The sequence below is a fragment of the Rhinoderma darwinii genome, chromosome 3, assembly GCF_050947455.1.
Source record: "Rhinoderma darwinii isolate aRhiDar2 chromosome 3, aRhiDar2.hap1, whole genome shotgun sequence".
In the NCBI taxonomy this organism is placed as follows: Eukaryota; Metazoa; Chordata; class Amphibia; order Anura; family Rhinodermatidae; genus Rhinoderma; species Rhinoderma darwinii.
This window is the reverse complement of record NC_134689.1, coordinates 283,518,838-283,526,048: the sequence shown is the minus strand read 5'-3', so window position 1 is coordinate 283,526,048 and position 7,211 is coordinate 283,518,838.

Genomic DNA, 7,211 nt, shown 5'->3' with positions numbered 1-7,211 from the left:
TCCCTCAGTGAAGTAGGAGGTAAAATTAAATTTTATTGAACAAAGAACCTACAGATCTCCTCCCTAAAGATGTGGGACGTGCTTAAGCCCTATTGACTCTATTCAGCTGTAAGTTCATCTGTACACTCTTCTTGCATTCCAGGGGCGGTGTCTCCATAGACATGTTCCTGATACAGGTTCCATTTTGTTTCATTCAAAATCTTTGTGGAATATACTGATATAAAGCAATAATGTTTTTGCAAACAATATGCAGGCTAATCATCCCTGACAGTAGTACTGTTATAGTGATGTAGTATTATTATGGTAATGTAGTATTATTATAGTAATGTAGTATTGTTATAGTAATATAGTATTATAGTAATGTAGTATTGTTATAGTAATATAGTATTATAGTAATGTAGTAATGTTATAGCAGTTCAAATAACTAATTGATTAACAATCATTTTGTAATTTCGTATCCAATTTGAAAGTAATGTGGCCCGTCAACTTCACATTTTTTCTATATGTGGCCCACTTACCCGGCCGAGTGTGAGACCCCTGTCTAGGTAATGCTCTGCGAGCTAGTCTGCACAAATCTCACTAGCAGTTTGCTACATTGTATCAGTCTGGAGTCCAGGTTGTTTAGCTCAAACTATTATACATTGCATTAAGGGAAGCTGCCATTTTCGTTATGCTGCATAAATTAGTGACAGTCACGCTGAATTCAGAGTGTTAATGTTAAGTAATTTTGGAGAACATACACTTTAATCATTGGCAGTGCGTGGCCAGCGCAGCTAGAGAAGTCACCCTTATTTATTAACCCACGTGCCGCTGATTGACAGATTTCCCCCTATTACTGTGCACAAGAAAAAATCTGTCACTCAGCGGCTGCTGGGCAGGGGTTGTAGCAGCTCATGAATAAGTGTGACTTTTCTCTAGCTATGCTGGCCAATGTAAAATCACTTTAAGTCCTGCAGCATAAGCCATTCTGTTTCTATACCTGTACATTTGACAATATGTTCACTCACTTACTGCCTGTTCACATCAGCATTGTCTTTCATGCTGGAACGTGTGAGATTGATATAAGTATCGATCTCACCCGTTTAACCCCTCAGGTGCAGTTCTCAATAGCGTGCACTGCATCTGAGTTGTATTTTGAGAGAGGGAGGGAGCACCCTCTCATCCCACTGACATCCAGCGATAAGATCTCTGAGTGTCTGTGTCTCCGATGGCAGCCGGGGGCCTAATAAAGGCCCCCAGGTCTGCCTGTAGTGAATGCCTGCTAGGTCATGCCAGAGGCATGTCCTAGCAGATGCCTGTCCATTTTAAACGGAAGGGCAGTAATACACTGCAATACAAAAGTATTGCAGTGTATTATAATAGCGATCGGATGATTGCATATTAAAGTCCCCTAGTGGAAATAGTAAAAAAGTAAAAATAAAGTTTAATAAAGTTAATTTAAAAAAAATGTGAAAAAAAAATGTGAAAAAAAAAATGAAAAAAAAACTTTTTCCCCTTACAAACTGCTTTACTATTAAAAACCCAAAATAAAGTAAAAAAGTTATACATATTTGGTATCGCCGCATCCGTAACGACCCCGACTACAAACCGTAAAAAAATTAATAAAAAACGATGGAAAAATTGCTGTTTTCTGTGAATCCTGACTTTAAAAAAATGTGATAAAAAGTGATCAAAAATTCGCACCTACTCCAAAATGGTACCAATAAAAACTACAAGTCTTCCTGCAAAAAAAAAGCCCTCATACAACTGCATCGGCGGAACAATAAAAAAGTTATGGCTCTTCAAATATGGAGACACAATACAAATAATTTTGAAAGAAAAGTGTTTTTACTGTGTAAAAGTAGTAAAACATACAAAAACTATACAAATTTGGTATAGTTGCAATCGTAACAACCCGCTGAATAAAGATATTGTGTTATTTATACCACACGGTAAACGGCGTAGATTTAGAATGTGAAAAAGAGTGGCGAAATTTCCGTTTTTTTTTGTATTCCCCCCCAAAAAAAAGTTAATAAAAGTTAATCAATAAATAATATGTACCTCAAAATGGTGCTATTAAAAAATACAACTTGTCCTGCAAAAAAACAAGACCTTATACAGCTATGTAGACGCAAAAATAAAAAAGTTATAGGTCTTGGAATGCGACGATGGAAAAACGTAAAATATGGCTTGGTCATTAAGGTTTAAAATAGGCTGGTCATTAAGGGGTTAAGCTGTTTAGAGGGTCAGGGAGGTGATAGGTCAAGCCTAGAGCAGCATCTGCTTGTCTGTCTACTCTATACGCGCAGAGAGATGTGTCAACCATACAATGAGCTACATCAATGGAGCCTACATACTACCTGTGGCTCATAGGCTTTATCCAGGATTAGAAAAACATAGCTGCTTTTTTTCCAAAAACAGTGCCACACTTGTTTATTGGTTTTATCTGGTATTGTCGGTCAGCTCTATTAAAGATTAATGAGACTGAGTTTCAATACCACACACAACTTGTGGACAGATGTTGCATTGTTTTTGGAAGAAAGCTGCAATGTTTTTTATACCTGGACAACCCCTTAAAATTGCTTGTCTGCCTTACCAAGAGTTTTTCTGTTCACTTTCTTGGAGCTAAGGAAATACCCAAGCTCTATGATTATCAGAGTAGCCTGGGTTTGGGAGAGTTAAAGGTACTCTAAGAATCCAGCCTCGGAGTCCAAATCAGGCTATTGATGCATCGGAGAGAAGACATAGACAAGTGCTTCAGTATCTCAAGTGGCATTCTCTGTAGAACCTCGGCCCGTCGGTTTATTTATTCAGGACAAGATGCCAAAGAGAGATAAGATACAAAAGCCAATAGAAAACACACACGATTACAAGTATAGCTCCTTTGCAGTGTTAGCTTAACCAATTAGGTTTAAGATCACTTATGATACATACAATACATACATGTTAGATAAAGACATAGCCTGTCGGAAACTCCCTGAGCCCCCACCTTTGGAAAAAACAAGTTAAACTGAATTCTAAACTTTCCTGGGGGTTTTACAGCCCACGTACACACATCTAACAATTGTTAACTCTTTATCTCATTCCCATAGCCTGATTATACAGGATGAACTACTAAGGCCCCATGCCCACTTCCGTGTTTTCCTTCAGCGTGCTAGCCGTTTTTTTGACGGCTAGCACCCTGACCCATTCATTTCAATGCGGCCATGCACACTTCAGTTTTTTTGACGGTCCCGTTGTTTCGTTCCGACAAAAGTAGAGCATGTCCTACTTTGGTCCGAGATTCCGTGACCGTGGGTCCCATACAAGTCAATGGGTCCGTCAAAAAACTTGTGCCGTGTGCTGTGTGACTGAGCCATTGCCTAGCAACGGCCGGGCGGGGAGAAGTACACGTAGAGAGATATATTGCACTGCACTAATCGGCAACCCCTTCTCTCTATCCAGCACTGATAGAGAGAAGAGGCTGCTGATTAGTGCTGGATAGATAGCGATAGAAAGAAGTTCATACGTACCCCGGCCATTGTCTTGGTGACGTTTCCCTCTTTTGACATCCAGTCCGACCTCCCTGGATGACGCGGCATTCCATGTGACCCCTTCAGCCTGTGATTGACTGCATCGGTCACATGGGATGAAACGACATCCCAGGAGGCTGGACTGGAGGAAGAAGCAGGGAGTTCTTGGTAAGTATAAACTTATTTTTTTCAGAGTTAGGGATTTTTAAAGAAAACATTGGAAATCTATATTGTGAGTGCCGCGCATCGTACTCACGGTCCGGTGGTAGTCACTGTCCAGGGTGCTGAAAGAGTTACTGCCGATCAGTGCAGCCTCTTCTCTCTATCCATCACTGATTGTAACTCTTTCAGCACCCTGGACAGTGACTACCGCTGGACAGTGAGTACCATGCGCGGCATTCGGAAACGGACACACGGATCTGTGAAAAATGGCCGTGAAAACGGTGATGGAAGTGTGCATGAGGCCTTAACCCTATATGCATAGGTTTCTAAAACCTGCTTATAGCGTTACTTCATATACTGCTCAATATATGGAGTAAAGCAATTTTAATGATCTAGTATTTACAGTTTGTAGAAAATTATTTTGCATGAATCACAAGTAAGCCAGCCAGCAGGCGAGACAGGAACAGTAGCAGGACACAAAGAGTATGCTTTGGTGGCTTGTTGGTAGGTTAAGATTCCACCCTCCCAATTTGTGCAAAACATGTGCCCTTTTTCCATCAAAGATATTCAAATATTTTTTTGATTAATTAATAAGTAAACATTTTTTTTGTGTTGTTTACTTTATTGACTACTTTTTTATTGACCACATTAGGTCAAATATAGAATTTATCAAACTCTAACAGGTTAACAAGTTTTCTATGATCCCTGCAGTTATATAGCGTATGGTCTCATACACATTGCTGTATTCAGTATCTCCTATCCAGTGTTCGAATATGTTTCCTTGCGTCCACCAGAGCAAATGATTCTGAGGGTTCACCCTTTTTAATCACATCGTAGACTTCGTTGTTATCATTGTACATGCAGGAAATATCATTAATAAGGTCAAATCAATTATTGGTGAATGAATCCATAAGAAAGAGGCCCTATGGGCAAGTGATCATCTCCAAACTCAGCTTTAAATGTGGTTGTCCTTCTGCTTTATGTCTGGGGCTGCAGCATGAGGGGGCCCGTACCGCCCGCCGACATGTCCCTCCCCATATGCCTGGTGGCGCCGCTAGCAGCCGTTACGGCTGCTACAGCGGTAGTGACGCTACTATGGGGCCCGTGCCGCCGAGCCTCTAAAATTTATGGGCTGGGCGGCACGGGCCCTCTCATGCCCTGTGGCGTCGCTAGCGACAGCCACCCCCTCTTGCAGTAATTGTTCCTGCATCTATAGCACTCAGGTACGAATACATGCATTAGCGCTGAATGGCCAGGGACATTCCGTGCCTGACCACTCAGTGCCTTACAATAATGCTGATTGGCGGGGGGAAATGACATGCACCGCCAATCAGTGCCTGCTAGCGGCGCGACAACGTCATCGCGCCACTTCCGTAGTTGAAAGGCGCTGATTGATGGGGCAAGTCATTCTGCCCTGCCAATTAGAACCTTTCAACAACGCGCCGCTTGCGTAGTTCAGCTCCAGCGGACCTGCTCAGAAGAGAGCAGATCTGCATTTCCACCGGCCGGCGCGGGAATGGGATCAGGGTGAGTATGTAAAGTTTAGTTTTTTTTCTACTAAAACTGTGAGTGGCATTATCTACAGTGGGGGCTCTATCTACAGGGGGGGGTATATATGTGAGGATGTGGAGCACTATATACAGGGGGAGCTATATGTAGGGCACTATCTACAGGGGTGGGCTATATGTGGAACACTATATATAGGGGGAGCTATATGTGAGGCACTATCTACAGAAGTGGGATATATGTGGAGCACTATCTATAGGGGGAGCTATTTGTAGGGCACTATCTACAGGGGTGGGCAATATGTGGGACACTATATACAGGGGTGGGTTACCTGTGGGGCACTATCTACAGGGGGCTATATGTAGGGCACGTCTACAGGGGTGGGCTATATGTGGAGCACTATCTATAGCAGAAGCTATATGTAGGGCAGCACAGTGGCTCAATGGTTAGTACTATTGCCACTGGAGTCCATATGTGGGCACTATCTACAGGGGGCTGTATGTGGGACACTATCTACAGGGGCTTCTATGTAAGGCACTGTCTACAGAGGCTCCATGGGGGTCACTATCTACAGTGGGGCTATGGGGCACTATCTACAGGGGGCACGTTGTGTGTGTGTGTGTGTGTGTGTGTGTGTGTGTGTGTGTGTGTGTGTGTGTGTGTGTGTGTGTGTGGGACAGTGTATGGTACTATTATAATCATGGACACAGTGTTTGGCGCTATTATAGTTAGAGGTGCAGTTATATGGTTCTATTATATTTAGAGGTGTTGAGAATTTTATCTTCGTTTATAGGTGCAGAAATGTTTTAAAAGTGGGAAGCTGAAGACATCTGAGCGGAAAACTGCGGAAATGGGCCGTGGCCGGGAGAAATCCATCATAGATGTCTGGACCGGAGGGAGAAGAAAAGAGAAAAAGAACTAGAATCCGAGATGTCACCGGTGAGTCACTTAATGTAAGTGTTTATTCTGCCTCTAATTAGTACTGTAGTGACTGTATAATCTGCAGCGAGATGATGGGTGGTATGATTTTTTTTTTGTGAAACATCATCTCCCAGCATATCCTTATCATTGTTCGGGCCATGCTGGGAGCTGTAGTTTTATGTCGTACAAACCTATACGACAGGGGTTGCACTAAACTGAGCTTGGCTCTGATGCTGTATTTAGCCCCTTGCCCCTGCATGCATTCTGGGCCCTAATGACCAAGCAATTTTTTTAGTTTTTCCATCGTTGCATTCGAAGAGCTATAACTTTTTTATTTTCACATGGACATGGCTGTATGAGGACTTGTTTTTTGCGGGATGAGTTTTATTTTTCAAAGGCACCATTTTGGGGTATGTAGAATTTTTTTATTAACTTTTCTAAACTTTTTGTTTTGGGGGGATATTTAAAAAACAGCAATTTAGCCATACTTCTATGCGTTTTACATTTACGCTGATAACTGTGCAGCGTAAATAACATGCTACCTTTATTCTATGGGTCGGTACGATTACGGCAATACCAAATATGCATCTTTTTTTATGTTTTACTACTTTTGCAGAATAAAAACACTTTTGAACTAAAATAATTTTATTTTGCATCGCTGCTTTTCCAAGAGCCATAACTTTTTTATTTTTCCATCAATGTCACCATATGAGGGCTTTTTTTTTGCGGGACTTCATTGCTACCATTTTGGGGTACATGGGACTTATTGATTAACCTTTTATTTTTATTATTTTGGGGGGAAATGGGAAAAAATAGCAACTTTGGCGTTGTTTTTTTGCGGTTTAAATAATATGATAACTTTAGTTTTTTGGGTCATTACGATTGTGGGGATACTATATATGTGTAGTTTGTTTTTTGTTTTTTACACTTTTACTAAGTAAAACCATTTTTTTAGGGCAAAAAAAATCATTTTATTTTTTTTAATGTGTACCTTATTCATTTTTATTTCACATTAATTCTTTTTTCAGTCTCACTAGGAGAATTCACTATGCAACTCAAATGACCACGGCATTTGAGGGTTAAACGGCCGCGATCTAAGTAAACTTTCGATCGCTAACATTGGAGCAGGAG